Here is a 17,769-nt window from a genome sequence, read left to right as displayed (position 1 = left end):
GACTGCAATCTTTCCTAGCATCAGGGTCTTTTCCAGTGAGTCAGTTCTTTGCATCAGGTGGACAAAGTATTGGAGTTTTAGATGTGTATAATTGAATCCCTTTGCTGTATACCTGAAATATTGTAAGACAACTATACTTCAATTAAAAAATAAGATTTTGTTAAAATTTAAAAAGTAAAAAAAAAATGAAATCATGAAGAATGCAACCAGTAAACTACAGGACTTGGTACTCTTCCAGGTAAAGCCTAGAACAAATTATTTAATGAATAACTTGTGAGAACTTAGAAAATAACAAAGCAGCTAACCTTCATATGCTTACGTGAAAGGCACTGTACCAAGTGCTTTCCACATGTCATTATGTCATCTCATCTAATCCTTCCCACATGCAGGAAGCATTGCTCTCACTCAGTAACAGAGCTGGGACTAGAACCCAGGGACCGCTAACCCCAGAGTTTACATTCTTAAACAAATACTATGCCCCCTTTACACAAAAGGATACAATAATTGCTAGGATCCAGCTTGGATTTACCAAGAACAAGCTATGCCTAAATTTTATTACTCCTTTAAATGGAACTTCTAAACTAACAGACCTGAGAAATAGGATAGATACGATTTCAGCAAAGAACTGACAAGAATTTTATTATTGAGGAGAATAACTCGCTTGAGATACGATCTTGAAGAGAGGCCACAGAGGATGGGGATAATCAAGTGCTGGAATGCGATAGTGGAAACTGAAGCTTCAGATGAAGGGTGGCAATGGATTTCTCCAAAGGGTTTCTAAGTATCTTGTGAATTTTTCCCTACACGTGAACCCCAGAAATAAAACTCTCTTTCACACCAGTCCCCAGTTTGTTGCTGTTGTTCAGTCGCTCAGTCGTGTGCAACTCTTTGTGACCCCATGGACTGCAGCACGCCAGGCTTCCCTGTCCTTCACCACCTCCAGGAGCTTGCTCAAACTCATGTCCATCAAGTCAGTGATGTCATCCAACCATCTCATCCTCTGTTGTCCCCTTCTCCTGCCTTCAATCTTTCCCAGCATCCAGGTCTTTTCCAATGAGTCAGCTCTTCACATCAGGGGGCCAAACTACTGGAGCTTCAGCTTCAGCATCAGTCCTTCCAATGAATATTCAGGATTGATTTATTTTAGGATGGACTGGTTGGATCCCCTTGCAGTCCAAGGGACTCTCGAGAGTCTTCTCCATCACCACAGCCCAAAAGCATCAATTCTTCAGTGTTCAGCCTTCTTTATGGTCCAACTCTCACATCCGGACACGACCATTGGAAAAGCCATAGCTTTGACTAGATGGACCTTTGTCAGAAAAATAATGTCTCTGCTTTTTAATACGTTGTCTAAGTTTGTTATAGATTTTCTTCCAAAGAGCAAGTGTCTTTTAAATTCATGGCTGCAGTCACCGTCTGCAATGATTTTAGAGCCCAAGAAAATAAAGTCTCTCGCTGTTTCCATTGTTTCCCCATCTATTTGCCATGAAGTGATGGGACCAGATGTCATGATCTTCACTTTTTGAATGTTGGATTTTAAGCCAACTTTTTTATTCTCCTCTTTCACCTTCATCAAGAGGCTCTTTAGTTCCTCTTCACTTTCTGCCATAAGGGTGCCGTCATCTGCTTATTTCTCCCTGCAATCTTGATTCCAGCTTGTGCTTCATCCAGCCTGGCATTTCATGATATACTCTGCATGTAAGTTATATAAGCAGGGTGACAATATACAGCCTTGATGTACTCCTTTCCCAATTTGGAACCAATCCACTGTTCCAAGTCTGGTTCTAACTGTTAATTCTTGACCTGTATACAGGTTTCTCAGGAGGCAGGTATTCCCATAGTAGTTTGGTATTCCCATCTCTTGAAGAATTTTCCACAGTTGTGATCCACACAGTCAAAGGCTTTAGCGTAGTCAATGAAGCAGATATTTTTCTGGAATTATCTTGCTTGTTCTATGATCCAACTGATGTTGGCAATTTGATTTCTGGTTCCTCTGCCTTTTCTAAATCCAGCTTCAACATTTGGAAGTTCTAGGTTCACATACTGTTGAAGCCTGGCTTGGAGAATTCTGAGAATTACTTTGCTAACGTGTGAAATGAGTACAATTGGGGTGTAACAAACTACTGCACAACTAATCCTGTCCTCAGACGGCCTGGAGAAACTTGTGAGAATATTCCACCAAGGGGGCAGCAGAGAGCAGCAGGTGGCTCCAGACAGAATCTGTCCCCCAGGGCCAACTCAGTCCTCAGCCAATGGCACCCAGGCAAGGCCCAAAATCTCAGAGTATGCAAACTCAGAGCTTCAGAAATTGCCCCTTCTTAGTCTCACTTGACCCAACTGCACCAAATGATAGGCCAACTGCCAACTGCACCAACTGCCAACAAATGATAGGCTAGAAAAGGGAGGTGGCAGGAAAAAGAAATTTAGTACTCACAGATTGAGGGTCGAGTTAGGGAGAGGGCAGGGCTTCACTCGCTTTAACATAACTTGTTTTTCAGGTTCTGAAAAGCTTCACCCTTTCCAGCTTTGCTTCACATCCATGACTAAAAGGGTTTTAAATGGAGATTTCACACAGATAAATGTATCATAAGAGATTTGCTTCAAAAGGCTCCTCTTGTCTCTCAGACCTGAAAGCTCAGAAAGAAGCTATGAGGCTATGGAGCCTGATAGTGGGGTTTCCTTCCTGTCCACCCAAACTCTTACTTTAAAGGCTACTGAAAGATTTGCTTTAAGTTACAGATTCCTGGGCCCCAATCACTCCTCAGAGCATCCCGACTTTGAGAATCCTGAAATTTAGTAACTGTTGACACTTGAGCAGTGGACGATGGTGTGTGAGTTGAAGGACCCAAGAATTCTAAGTCATTGTGTGGACTTAAAAAATATTCACAACCTAAAAACTGTGAGTTATATTTTATTCGGAAGGAATTTTGTAGGACTTCAAGCCCAGGAAACAGCATCTCAAGTAACCCTGAGAGAACTGCTCCAATGAGGTGAGGGGAGGAGCCATAGAAGTTTTGCAACAAAGGACAGGTAGCCTAAACATCAAACAATTATTAATTAAAGAAAGCCGGGTATCCCAAGTTAAGGAATATACTGTTTTTCTATGAATGGGAAGATGCAAGAATCTGGGCTTACTGAAATCACTCCTTTGATATGCACCTCAGCTATCTGGGCCCAGTATCCTGTGTTTTCACATCCTGAGCTTCCTCAGGGCTTTCCCTGATTGTTCAGTTGGTAAAGAATCCACCTACAATGCGGGAGACCTGGGTTCCATCCCTGGGTTGGGAAGATCCCCTGGAGAAGAGAAAAGCTACCCACTCTAGTATTCTGGCCTGGAGAATTCCATGGACTGTATAGTCCATGGAGCTGCAAAGAGTCAGACACTACTGAGCGACTTTCATTTCACATACTGAGCTTCCTCAGGGCTCACCTCAGGGAGTGGCTGGGAGTCTGATGGCTGCTAGATGGCAGGTATTCTTTCCTTCCTGAGTTCCCTCAGGGCTCACCAGTTCACTATCTGTGGTGGCTGTAATTACTAAGACTGTAACATCCTTTGTTTACTGATGCAGCAAGTATTCCATTTCTCAGTTGTTACATTGGCCAACAATATTAGGCCCAGAATGAGGGCTCTGACCTGCTAGGAGCCCAGGTTTGAATCCAATGAATGATCCCACTTGTACAAGAAAACTTACTATGACCACAGAACAAGGTCTCCCTTCAAATTCTACCATATGGGAACAGACTTCAGTTTGCCAGGACCACAGTTTGTCCTTATAATAGATGCCTGGAAAACTTTACGTATATTGGGGTTTTAAAATGGTTGGGGGGTGACCTGCATATAACCTAGATAACTGCAGTTTTCCTCTTTTTTGTAGATCAACCTCACACAAATCTCGTGTGGGATCTAGCAAACCCAACTCCAGAGGCCCTCCCAGTGAGAAGGTACTAACCACCCCCTCACATTTCTCTTTCCCTCCCCCCTCAACCAAAATTCCCTTAGTCTAGTCCAAAGAAGTCACCTTCGACTAAAAGGTTAGTTCTCTAAGGAAAGCTGATGGCCCCCACATTTAAAACTACTGCCTCTAGCAATTCAAAGGCTCTAGAAGTTAAAATTAACCCCAAAAGCAATTAACCCAGTTCAGGTGACCTCCAGGAATTTGGCTATTTTTTTTTTTTTTTTTAATCTGAGGTAATTCAGTCCCAGTATAAGGGGAAAAAATCTTTGAACTAAAATCCATAATCTCCAACATTTCTAATTTTGTATATTAATCAAGAGTCTATTAATCCATATCTCAACCAGAAAGTAAGTAAGAAGGCCAAACTAAAGAAGTCTTCTCACCTTAATCTTTCCATGGATTTAATCTTAGACGATACCCAGAAGTTCTTGGATCTGTCTATTCAATTTCTTAGAGCAACTGGACTACTAAGAAGCCCTCCTATGTCAATCTGACCAACAGTCCAGAAAGATTCTTCTGGCAGTTTTTCTCAACAATCTTCTCTCATTATAGACACCAAGGGGAAGCTGTACATTATTCAAATCTAGCCTTTAAAACAAAGGTGGCTGTAGTCTACTGGGGGCTCCCAACAACAGACACAGCCCAAAGTAGACCCAATGCTAAAAGTGTGAGGGCCACCAGGGCCATCCCATGTGAGAACTCACGATTCCTCCCAGTTCAAAGCCCCATAGAGTTTCTGAAGCATGGTAAGCATTGGCAGTGGGGGTGAGGGGGTCTCTAATGCCCTTTGTGGCCTTCAGGCATGTAAGAGCTGTGGGGGAGGGGGGTTGAGACTCTCAATAACAAACCATTTAAGACCCTTAAAGTTCCCTCACTAAGAATAAGAATCTTCTTGCCAACTAAACTTCCCACTCATCCTGTCAATTAGTTTCCAAATGAATCATTTATAACAGCCCATCTGGGAAGCACGTCCTGATGACACTCTCATTCAAAGGCCCCTGGGTCCCTTCAAATATTTTCTTGGCTATTGTTCCAATCCGACCTGCTGAGCCTTAGCTGTACAGTCTTCCGGTAACAGGAGCCAAAACATCTTCACCATGCAGCTGATTCCTGGATGAACATTCCCTTCCCTTCCTCAGATGCACTAGAATAAGAAGCCCATAAATCTTCACATTAACGATCAGCCTGCTACACCTTATCTCAGCTCAGATTAATTAGGTCCAATTGATGGCATTAATAAATCAAGACATGTAGAACCACAAAACCTTTAAACCCAAAAGGAATTGGTTGCATCGTTTTTCCTAACCCTCAGAGTATTTTGGAATCTGCTCTTCAATGCTTTAGAAATCCTGAAATGTGGCAGAATGAGGACAAAAATGCAAGTGTCTTGGACTTCCCTGGTGGAGCAGTGGATAAGAATCTGCCTGCCAATTCTTATCCCCAAATCTGGGGGACATGGGTTTGATCCCTGGTCTGGGAAGAATCCACATGCCACAGAGCAACTAAGCCCGTGTGCCACAGATACTGAGCCTGCATGCTGCAACTACTGAAGACTACGTGTCTAGAGCCTGTGCTCTGCAACAAGAGAAGCCGTCTCAGTGAGAAGCCCTCACACTACAATAAAGAATAGTCGCTGCTAGAGAAAGCCTGCACAAAGCAACTAAGACCCAACACAGTCAAAAAATAAAATTAATCATTTTTTTAAAAGAAATGCAAGTGTCCTGATCACCAACCCAGGCTCCCATATCATCCATAAGTTACTGCAGATCTAGTTGGTCCAAGATTTCTGGCCTTTTCCTTATCCTGCTTTCTGATACATAATTGTGATAAAGAAAATATAATTTATCATGTTACATCCAGTTAACAAATGTGAAACCACTTTTAAGCTATTTGTGGGTATTTCTTTCATTCATTCATTCAGTGGTTCAACAAATATGTATGCCAGGCTCTAAAGAGACATCAGAGAGTGGACAGACCTCTGCCCCCAACTTCACATCTAGTGAAGGAATCTGGACAAATAAATTGGCAATGATAATATAACAAGATAAACTGGTGATAAAGGAAGTTCAAAAGGGGCACAGTAAGAAGGGAAAAGGAGTACATCAAGGCTGTATATTGTCACCCTGCTTATTTAACTTATATGCAGAGCACATCATGAGAAACTCTGGGCTGGAGGAAGCACAAGCTGGAATCAAGATTGCCGGGAGAAATATCAATAACCTCAGATATGCAGATGACATCACCCTTATGGCAGAAAGTGAAGAAGAACTAAAGAGCCTCTTGATGAAAGCGAAAGAGGAGAGTGAAAAAGTTGGCTTAAAGCTCAACATTCAGAAAACTAAGATCATGGCATCCAGCCCCATCACTTCCTGGCAGATAAATGGGGAAACGGTGGCTGACTTTATTTTTCTGGGCTCCAAAATCACTGCAGATGGTGATTACAGCAATTAAATTAAAAGACGCTTACTCCTTGGAAGGAAAAGTTATGACCAAACTAGACAGCATATTAAAAAGCAGAGACATTACTTTGCCGACAAAGGTCCGTCTAGTCAAGGCTATGGTTTTTCCAGTGGTCATGTATGGATGTGAGAGTTGGACTATAAAGAAAGCTGAGCGCCAAAGAATTGATGCTTTTGAACTGTGGTGTTGGAGAAGACTCTTGAGAGTCCCTTGGACTGCAAGGAGATCCAACCAGTCCATCCTAAAGGAGATCAGTCTTGGATGTTCATTGGAAGGACTGATGCTGAAGCTGAAGCTCCAGTAGTTTGGCCCCCTGATGTGAAGAGCTGACTCATTGGAAAAGACCCTGATGCTGGGAAAGATTGAGGGCAGGAGAAGGGGACGACAGAGGATGGGATGGCTGGATGGCATCACTGACTCGATGGGTGGACTCAGAGAGTTGGTGATGGACAGGGATGCCTGGCGTGCTGCGGTTCATGGGGTTGCAAAGAGTCGGACACGACTGAGCGACTCAACTGAACTGAACTGAAGTTCTTATTCAAGCCAGTGGGTCAAGGGAGAAGAGGAATCAACTGGGCAAAAAAATATTCTGGGTATGGGGAAGGATCTGTAAAAGAGAACCAGGGGAAAGGGCACAGTTCAGTGGCAATGGAAATGTGGTTCCAAGGGGCTGGAACAAGCACCAGATGGGAGATTAGAGAAACAGACACAGATTCGGATATGCTGCGTGAGGAGGAGACAGGATTTAATCTTAAAGGCAACTGAAACTATCAAAGGGCTTTAAACACATGCTCATTTCATTCTAAGGGACTTCCCTATAGCTCAGAGGTAAAGAATCTGCCTGCAATGCAGAAGACCGGGGTTTGATTCTTGGGTTGGGAAAACCCTCTGGAGAAGGAAATGGCTACCCACTCCAGTATTCTTGCCTGGAGAATTCCATGAACAGAGGAGCCTGGCAGGTTACAGTCCATGGGGTCTCAAAGAGCTGGACACAACTGAGAGACTGGCACTGGCATTCATTCTAGGGGTCTGACAGACAAAAAGAATTCAGAGTGTGATGAGCACTATCAAGAAAGTAATACAAAAAAAAAAAAAGAAAGCAATACAGAGAACCGAGAAATGGATGCTAGGGGAAACAGCTGCTTCAGGCCTCTAACACAGTCCATGGTACCTCCACCTAAGAAATCCAGCTGCTTCAGAAAACCTACTGGAGGGAAACCAATCAGTACTCTACTGCTTAATTCAGAGAGAAAAATCTGTATTGAAAAAGATCAATTTCCAAAGGCCCATTCCCCAGACATAAGCTGCATGAACAAAAGTAGGAAAATCATGGGACTTCTCTGATGGTCCAGTGGTTAAGACTCTGTGCTTCCAATGCAGGGGGCACGGGTTTCATCTCTGCTCGGTCTGGAACTAAGATCCTACTTGTCACGACTAAGACCTGGCCACAACTAAGACCTGACCAAATAAATAAATATTTGGGGGGAAAAAAGTAGGAAAATCATGATACCAACTCATTTTTCAACAAAATCTAATTATCTTAAATAATAGAAATTGTGGGGTGAATTTTGTGTATAACTTTAATAAGAGGGTTGGTATTTTTTATTATTTAAAAATCAACTTTCCTTTCCTTATCCACATCATTAAAGGGCTTTTCTCGTGGGGGGAGGGGGGCCATGGGGGTGTTTGCTTGTTTCTTTTTGGATTTTTTTGGCCAGGTCATGGGGCTTGTGGGATCCTAGTTGATACTTTATAGACTGAGCTGACAGTGATTCTTTATCCTCTAAACTTCCTTCTAAGGCAGACTAAGACTAGGGTTAAACAAAGGTCTTATTATTCCTATAAGCAACTTTTTGAGAGTTAAAACAATGTAAACTTCTTTTCTGTAGCATTTTTGCTCCTATCAGCAGATAATAATATGCCACTGAAGGCAATGGCACCCCACTCCAGTACTCTTGCCTGGAAAATCCCGTGGACGGAGGAGCCTGGTAGGCTACAGTCCATGGGGTTGCTAAGAGTCGGATGACTGAGCGACTTCACTTTCACTTTTCCCTTTCATGCACTGGAGAAGGAAATGGCAACCCACTCCAGTGTTCTTGCCTGGAGAATCCCGGGGATGGGGAAGCCTGGTGGGCTGCCGTCTATGGGGTCGCACAGAGTCGGACACGACTGAAGCGACTTAGCAGCAGCAGCAGCAGAAAACCAGCACTGACTTTTCTCAAGGGCAACCTCACCTCGAGGCCCATCTCACCTCCTGCTTTGATAACTGCTTCCAAGAAAAAGAAAATTCTGTCAATGTAGTGGGATCACAGACACAAGGAAAGAAACATTAACCACTTTATTGATTTCTGAGATTTGAAGGGGCTATTAAATTTTTTCTCTGTTGACAGCTTAGGAAAACCCAAAATAGCAAAAATCCTTTCATCTGGCATGCCAACTTGGATTGCTGCATGGCATCTACCTGAAGCATCCTCCTGGCAAGGCTGAGGATTTGGTGAGACAACTCAGGTGCTCTGGTAATGACCACTGTGATCATGGAGGCTACCTCGGCACGGAAGATAAGAATTTGCCCTCCAGGAGGTAAGTCCTATTACAACCTACCCTGAGGCAAGTACATCGAGCAGAATTCATTAGAATCATTTGGCAAGGATGGATGACCAACAGTCAGGGCAGAATAGGAATAATTCTGGTGGCAAGGAATCTGTTCCTGAAGCTCTTTGCTAAGTCTAGATAGCTGACTTTATATTTTTAAGTAGATGGGGTTACTGAATCCCAGCTGGGGAGAATCTTATCCTGCTGTTTTATAGCTAAAACATGGAAAAACATCACAGAAGTTGTGATTCAACGGATTGGAGCTGTACACTTAAGGTTTGTGTACTTTAGTACATATAACTCACTTTTTGAAACTTAATTAAAAATAATCCCATGAGCTGCTGATGATCAGCCCGTGTTGGAGTTAACACCATTACCCAGGGTCTTGTGGTGGTGCAGTTCACTCCTCTGTCTCCACTGTCCCATCCAGTGCCTGGTACTAGCAAGCAACCAATACATAGGAGTTGAATAAACAAATAGATGCTCCACAAGAGGAATTCTTTTTATGGTTAAAGTAACCAATAACACCTGCTTTTGCATTTTTTCAGGTCCAAATTCTCTCTGCTGGACAACAAGGTACAAAGTCTTAAGGATCTTGAAGTAGTCCAAAAGCCTTGAGCAAGTTCAGTGTTTCATTTCTGAGAAAAACTTACCTTCCCCATAGCCATCTAAATCAGTCAGTGCACACGTTTGCTGGTTTGTCTGTTTGGGCCTCCCAGTGTCCATTTCCTCAGCTTTGGTTTCAATTCCCAGTTTTCCCCCAGAGAGCCCACCCACTCTGGGTCCCCAGCCGCCCAGAAGAAGTTCACTCCACTGCCTAGCCCTACAGTGAGTGTGTGTCCCATCTCAAGGCAATTAGCCTGGCACATTCTCCAGACCACAGTGGAGGAAATTATTTGCTAGGCTCATGGGAAGGAGAAGCTTTCTCTTATCCTCCGCAAGACTGAGTCAGAAAGATGGGAAGTTGAAGATTCCAGGGACAGTTACACAGAGCCTTAGGAGGGGCCAGCACAGAGGAGAACCAGAGGGGCATCCTGCAAGCATCACCTGAGTCCTGACTCAGGTCTCACCTGAAGCAGCTTTACCTGTGGCCTTCTCAGTGACAAAAGCCAATGAATTCTTTTGCTTTGTTTCTTTATTTTAAGCTAGTTTGTTTGGGACCTGCGGTCATTCACAATAAGAAGATTCCTAACCGGTGTATCTTCCACCAAGGAAATATGAGTGAGGACATTGGTCTGACTTCTCCACCTTCATCAAAATATTGATAGGTGCATCTAAGGCACACAGAGATGCTTTACTCCAGAGACTGAATGATCAGCATCCTGATACCCCTGGGAGAGTTCAATTGTAACGTTATCTAGAGGTCCCCTTAGAAATCTGATATGTGAAAAGCAACCATTCCCAGGAGGCCTGAAATGAACTATATCAAAAGTGTCACAAATGTAGAGTAAAATGGTTGAAAACTGTGATCTAAAAGGACATATCCCGTTATCCTAGGGTCTCGTCCCTCTCCACCTCTCTTCTCTTCTCTTCCTCCTCTAGACCCTTGGTATTCTCCCACTTGGTCTTTCCCACTCTCCTGGGGGAAGTGTGTGGTGGGATCTTACTAGGCTTCTGGAGTAGCCTTTTCCCCCCAGAATAGAGCAACCTTGGAAAATCAGCTCTTTTGTTGTTTACACGGACTGTCTCATGGCATAACTTCAATGCATTATTATGTTCCTGAATATTCTGTGGTTTCCTCTATTTCACCGAAAAGTCTCCTCCTCCTGGGGAGGGATAAGCTAAAAGAGGAAATCCTGTAGTGCCTCTTAACAACAAGCAGCTGGCCCTTTACTCTTTAAGAAATGAGATCAGCTGAGGGAAACCCCTTCTCAAACAGGAGCCTGATGTGCACACCGCCTGACCCACCCAAGAGCCACTGACAGGAACCCTACCTAGGTCAGTTGACCCCAGAGGCACTTGAGGGTCACGGAGGGCCTCTTCCTCTCTCACCGAAACAGAATGGACCAGGAGGATGCTCTGGCTGCAAGTCAAACAAAGGTCACATCTTCCAGGCGCAGGCAGCCACAGTAGCCAAGTTCTAAGTGGGAGAGGAGGGAGGTTCTTACCTACTATTTCCTGCACCCACTCAACCTGCTACACACACACCTCTTCTGCCTGGATGATAACAATCTGCTTTTCACCCTGCTCTGCTATTCCTGGGCCACACAGCAGAGACTCTGGCACCATTTTGTCTGAGGCTTGAGATAACCAGCATTCTATAAGTGTTCTCCATAGAAACAAAATCCACAGGGTGGGTGGGTGGGAGAGGGTGTGTCTATCTCTGTGTGTGTAGAGGATGGGGGTGGGGAAGAGAAAGACAGGATGGCTCCGGGCAGGGGTGGGGACGGGATTTTAGAAATTAGTTCACATGATTATGTGGTTGTTTTTCTTTAGTCACTAAATCGTAGTCAACTCGTTGCAACCACAGGGACTGTAGCCTTCCAGGCTCCTCTGTCCATGGGATTTCCCAGGCAAGAGTATCAAAGTGGGTTGCCATTTCCTTCTCCGAGGAATATTCCCGACCCAGGGATCAAACCCTCATCTCCTGAATTGGCAGGCAGATTCTTTACCACTGAGCCACCAGGGAAGTCCTCACATGATTATAGGGACTGGCAAATTCAAATAGGGGAGAAGCTGGCAATTCCAGCAAGAAGTTGATGGAATTGTAAGTAAGATGGAAGTCCTCTTCAAGGGACCTGAGTCTTTTCTCTTAAGGCTTTCAGTTGATCGGATGACACCCACCACATTATGAAGAGTCATCTACTTGACTCAAAATCTACCAATTTAAATATTAATCAGAGCTTTCAAAAATGCCTTCATAGGGACTTCCCTAATGGTCCAGTGACTAAGACTCCATGCTCCCAATGCACAGAGCCCAGGTTTGATCCCTGGTTAGGGAATTAGATCCCACATGCTGCAACTAAGACTTCTCATGCTGCAAATAAAAGATTCCACATACCAGAACAAAGACCCACCTGGCACAGCCAAATAAATGTTTTAAATGCCTTCACAGCAGCATCTAGACTGGTATATGACCACACAACTGAGCACCAGAGCCCAGCCCAGCTGACACAAAATGAACCATCACAACCTGGATTGGGGAGGCTGGTGGCCGCAGAACCTCTAAGTGAGAGAAAGGAGTGCATCCCCACAGGTGCATCCCCACAGGTTTCCCTCCCCAGTGGAAACCCTGAAACCCTTCAAAAAGCAATTTACAAAAAGGAGGGGGAGGAGCAAAGAGTGGGAGCTCCACAGCAGTAATTGTCTAGAAGGGCCAAGCCCCACAGTCAATATTATTCTGAGTCCAACACCTACCTTCTTAAGCCACTAGATAAATTCTTCATCCTTATTAGGTTTAGGCAATTCAATTTAGTATAATATGAATTGCTCATGAGACAAAAAAATAACTCCAAAGAAATCTAAAGCTTCACACACACATCACTTCAATTCATAATATTATTGTCAGTTATATTGACAATATAGTAATGTTAGTATTGTAATTTTGCAACTGTTTTATTTAAGTGTAGAACAAAGCAAATAAAACATATTGATATTATTAGAAATCAAGATTTTTAGCATAAAAGAGATGCACATATAAAATGAAAACAGAGTTAACAGGAAAAAATCCTGCAATGTTTAATTGGAGTTGTCAATTCAAATGCATGATTATTTTCTTTAGTGAATTTTCTACCTTTGTCCACTAAAGAGAACTAAAAGCAATGACTTCCCGGTATCAATGAGCACCACTAGCATGCAGGCTTTCGTTTTTAAATACTATTCCTTATTCAAAAGCATGAGGGCTCCTCAGAGAGATGGCAGATTCCAGGGCTCAGTCAGAGAACATACAAGATGAGCCCAGGACATCTGCCAGAAAGTAAAAGTGCACCAAGAACAATGGGGTTATAACCAAAGAAAACACTGTTCAGCAGTATTGAATAAAGTTGAGCATATCCTATGAACAAGCAATTCCACTGTTATGTATATGTTCCCCGCCTCCAAAAACAAAAAAAAGCAAACAAAACTCAACAATATGTCCACCCAAAGACAAGTATCAGAATGTCCATAGCAGCACTGTTTTAACGGAACCCGGAATCAGCCTAAATGCCCACCAACATTAGAATGGATAAATAAATTGCAGGAGGGATGAAAAAGAACAACAACTACACACATCATAGATGAATCTCATGAATATGATGATGAACAAAGAAGCCAGACACATAAAAACACTACATGTTCTATGATCCTATTTATACAAAGTTCCCAAACAGGCAAACTGATCAAGTTTAAAAGTAAGACTCTTAGTGGTTACTCTTGTGGGGAAAGATAGGAAGAGGGTGTGATGGAGGCTCCTGGGGTAATTGCATTGTTCTGTTTCTTAATCTGGGAACTGGTTACACAGGTGTTTGCTCTGCGAAATTTTTGAACTATAGACTCAATCTTTTGTATATTTCTCTATGTAATTCAATTAAATTTTTTTACTTTAAAAAAAAGCCAGCTTGAAGGGGCTCCCACAGGCCAAATTTAGTATAATTTCAATATCAAAAAGGATAATGATTGTAGCTGGTTAGTAAATAAAAATACATGTGTCTGGGGATGGTGAGAGTATGAAGAGGACAGATCTTCTTTACAAAAGACAATCAAATAAATGTGGAAGTGATACCAAAACTCAAGTCCATGTGCTCGTCACACAGTGAGGCCAGACATATCAAAACTTCGGAGTCTGGAACAGAGAAAGGTATAGTGCAGGGCCCTGCAAGAAGATGGGTTGTGGCTCATGACTTAAAATTCCAAACTCCCCAAAAACTTTCAGCAAAGCCCTTTTCTAGGAAAGGTTACAGTGGGGTGTGGTTAGCTGTTGCAAACTTCTTGATATCAGAGTCTTTGTTCTGGAGGTCAGGTCAGGGCCAGGGAATGATGTTCCTGTAAATCTCTACCAAACCAATGTTATTCCCTGTTCTGATAAGGCCAGGGTCCCAAAGCACAACTTTGTCCTTCTGAGATCCTAGTCCTGGCTGAGGAGGCAGATCTCAGTTGGCAGCTACCTCAGGGCCGGGTCCCTAGACCCTGCACAACTGTCATCACTGAGGGAGCCAGGCGCCCAGGACGCAACCAACCCTCAGGTTCCTCAGGCTGCCCAAATGGTAGGGGCCAGGGCCCATGGACTGGGTCCTATGCAGACTGCCACTGCCATTAGGTCAGAGGTGGGGATGGGGAAGAGGTTCACCACTGTCTCAAGGCCTGGGCCAAGGCCAGTGGGTGGCCCTAGCAAGGGCTCTGGAGCCCTGCAGGACACAGCCCCCAGCCTGTTTCCTGGGCCCTCACAGCACACCTGCTGGCCCAAGGCCAGGTAAGTTGGAGAGAAGCATCCACCTCTTACCTCACTCTCTGCCTGACGACCACCACTCCACTGCCTGACGACTGTTGGCAGAATCCTCTCAACAGTCCCTCCTTGACAGCTGGTTGCTTGTGGGCGGGGCCCACTGCAGTGCTGACCAATGACGGAGCAGGACCACTAACGGTCTCTCTTTGACAGTTGGTTGCTTGTGGGCGGGGCCCACTGCAGTGCTGACCAATGACTGAGCAGGACCACTAACGGTCTCTCTTTGACAGTTGGTTGCTTGTGGGCGGGGCCCACTGCAGTGCTGACCAATGACTGAGCAGGACCACTAACGGTCTCTCTTTGACAGTTGGTTGCTTGTGGGCGGGGTCCACTGCAGTGTCAACCAATCACTGAACAGGGCCCCCACAGGTCCAATGGTAACCAGAGTTGGATAGGGGATAGTGGCACTGCAGCAAGGGCTGCAGACTTAGGGCTGCACTCAGCCATACTCTGTTACAGAAGGAAAGACAAGATTAGATCACCATTTATACTCACCCTCCACATAATACTTGACAGAGGTAACAATCACCAGTGGAAGCTAGAACCGTCGGATTAAAACTTGTTAGCAGCACCAAGATATCATCTTAGAGACCACTTACCTCTGGGAACAGGAGCAATAGTACATTTGCGATGAAGAGGTGATGCAGAGGTCTGGTGTAACCACCTTAATCCAGTGATTGAAACTGGCATCACAAATAATGGAATAGTGTGACATTGTGTGCCTTCTGATAAGATGCAAATTAAACAAAAAAATAATCTAAGGCAGTGGGTATTCCTGGCTGCATTAAAATCACCTGAGCAGATTTCAAAACTCCCAAAGCCTAAGCCATGCTGCCAGACCAACTATATCAGAATCTCTGGGGTGGGCTCCAAGTATCAGTATTTTTTAAAGCTTCCAAGATAACTGCAATGTGCAAAGTATTCCCGACAAAAAATGTACAGCCTGAGTCTAACTTCTAATTTATAGGATCCACAGGATAGAACAGGGGTTCTTAGTGCTGACTACTTACCAGAATCACCTAGAGAATTTTGAAACTAGGGTCACCTGAGCTTCAACTCCAGCGATTCTAATTTAATTGGTTTAGAGTGGAACGCAGGCATTGGTATTCTCTTTTCTAGGCTTTAAATTTGACTTAAATAACTCCAATGAGAACAGAGTGGGCCAGTTAATCCCCCTTCCTTGTACTGTCCATTAATCAAGACAGGCGGTTCCGATGTGCAGCCAGGGCAGAGGATTACCAGGGCAGAGGAACAACTGAACGTCATGAGGAAATAGAAATCTAGAATGTGGGACATTCATACAATCACTAGCCTAGGTTCTTCAGAAGGTCAATGTCATGGGATAAAAAGAGAGAACTATTCTAAGTTAAAATAAGTAACAACCATTAAAAAAAAAAGTAATTGATTTTTATTTTTAAAAAGCTGTAGATGGGGAGGGATTTAAACATTAAGTTGATTTTATTTTTTCTTCTTCATTAAGTTGATTTTAGATGGCTTTCTTAGTAGGTATAATGACATTGTGGGTCTGAAAACAAATATCTGTATTCTTAAATGATGTATGTTAAATATTGAGAAGTGATGTGTCATAATGTGTATGCATGTATGCATTCTCAGTCGTTTCAGTCCTGTCCGACTTTTTGTGACCCCAAGGACTATAGCCCACCAGTCTCCTCTGTCCATGGAATTTCCCAGACAAGAATACTGGAGTGGGTTGCCATTTCCTTCTCCAGGGGATCTTCCCAACTCAGGGATCAAACCCAAGTCTCTTATATTGCCTGCATTGCATGTGGATTCTTTACCCACTGAGCCACCTGAGAAGTCCATCATAATGTGTATATAACTTTAGACTTCATTGCACTAATGTTGGGCTGCACCCTGCAGGCCTATAAGCCTTGTAACTGTCCATCCAGCAGACCAAAGAAAATGCCTAGAGACAGTGACAGAGACACCAATGGCTTGTTGGATAGCTAATCTTACAAATCGGAAGCAAAAAGTCCTGGAGAAACACTCCACCATGGGCAGGAGGCAGGACACAGCATCAATCTTCTCTACTTGAGGAATAAGAAGACTACCATTTACAGGGGAAACTGACATAACTAACATCAAGTTAGCTCATCAGTTACAAGGGAAACCAGTGGTTGGGGCAGGGGGCAAGCACATAGGTAGTTACTCAATAAGCCCTAAGATCAAGAGGATTGGGAAGGAACCCGTCTGCCAATGCAGGATACATAAGAGACAGGGGTTTGATCCCTGGGTAGGAAAGATCCCCTGGGGGAGGAAATGGCACCCCACTCCAGTATTCTTGCCTAGAGAATCCCATGGACAGAGGAGCCTGGCGGGCTACAGTCCATAGGGTCACAAAGAGTCGGACACGACTGAAATGGTTTATCACACACGCACTTGAGTAGGGTGTAGGTGAAGCAGGGACTGGTCAAGCAGGGGATGAACAGGGAGCAAGAGAACAGCCATCTTGAGTGGCCTGATCATATAGCTAATCTTTCAGTTTTCCTGAATGTTTGAAATAGTTTATATAAGAAAATGTTGAGGGAATGGAAAATTTGTTACTGTTGCCCACACTGTGTGGTGTGCAGGATCTCAATTCCCCGATCAGAGATAGAACCTATACCCGCTGCAGGGGAAGCACAAGTCTTACCACTGAACTGCCAAGGAAGTCCCAGTTTTTTTAAATAGAGATTAAAAAAAAAAAACAAACCTACTGGGCAGTCCTTGCAACTTCCATCTGTATTATTTCTCTCTTGAGAATTCTCCAGTAAAAGCCACTTACAACTCAACCTTACACAAACAACCTCACAGCCCACCCAACAAACAAAGCGGTATTTCTCAACCTTTGCCCACTGCATTTCTCCTATTCAGTAGGAGTTATCTGGGAAAGATCTCTTACTCAAATGAGCTTGAAAAATGCTGGGTTATACCAGGTTTCCTTGCTACCCGATGTCTCATAAATCTTAATAGATTAACGTGCATTGGCCACTGGGGTCAGGGGAAGAACTCTTGCATAGTAAAACATCAATTCTTAACCCTATTTTGTTTCCAGCCCTTTATGGACAACAGACACCTTTTGTTCCAAAAGATCTTGTAGATGAAGTGTCCTGCAAGCATTCAGGGAAACACTAGCATGAGACAACTTCTCCCTCATTATACAACTCCTCTATCTTTGATTAACCAAAGAGCCCCTGGACTTCCAAATGGATCCTAATGGCACACTGGCAAACAGATGAAGATTTATCTCCCAACAACTGCAATTTCCTATTCACCAAAATACTGAATTTTTTTTCAGGAACCTATTTTCTCAAATATTTATGACTGTTTTATGTGATT

General features: G+C 43.7%; 1 protein-coding gene across 1 annotated transcript in view; it reads right to left on the bottom strand.

Annotated features, from left to right (window-relative positions):
- EGLN3 (egl-9 family hypoxia inducible factor 3) overlaps positions 1-14,459 on the bottom strand; it is a 457,661-nt gene extending 443,202 nt beyond the window's left edge. Inside the window, exon 1 of the mRNA XM_081547999.1 lies at positions 14,428-14,459. The gene's annotated coding sequence lies outside the window, so the exon portion shown is untranslated. The remainder of the gene's footprint in view (positions 1-14,427) is intronic.
- Positions 14,460-17,769: the final 3,310 nt, after the last annotated feature.

This window comes from Giraffa tippelskirchi, chromosome 12 (assembly GCF_054371585.1).
Source record: "Giraffa tippelskirchi isolate mGirTip1 chromosome 12, T2T-mGirTip1v1.2.pri, whole genome shotgun sequence".
Taxonomy (NCBI): Eukaryota; Metazoa; Chordata; class Mammalia; order Artiodactyla; family Giraffidae; genus Giraffa; species Giraffa tippelskirchi.
Note: the sequence above shows the minus strand (reverse complement) of the source record. Positions and strands in the feature narration are given on the sequence as shown.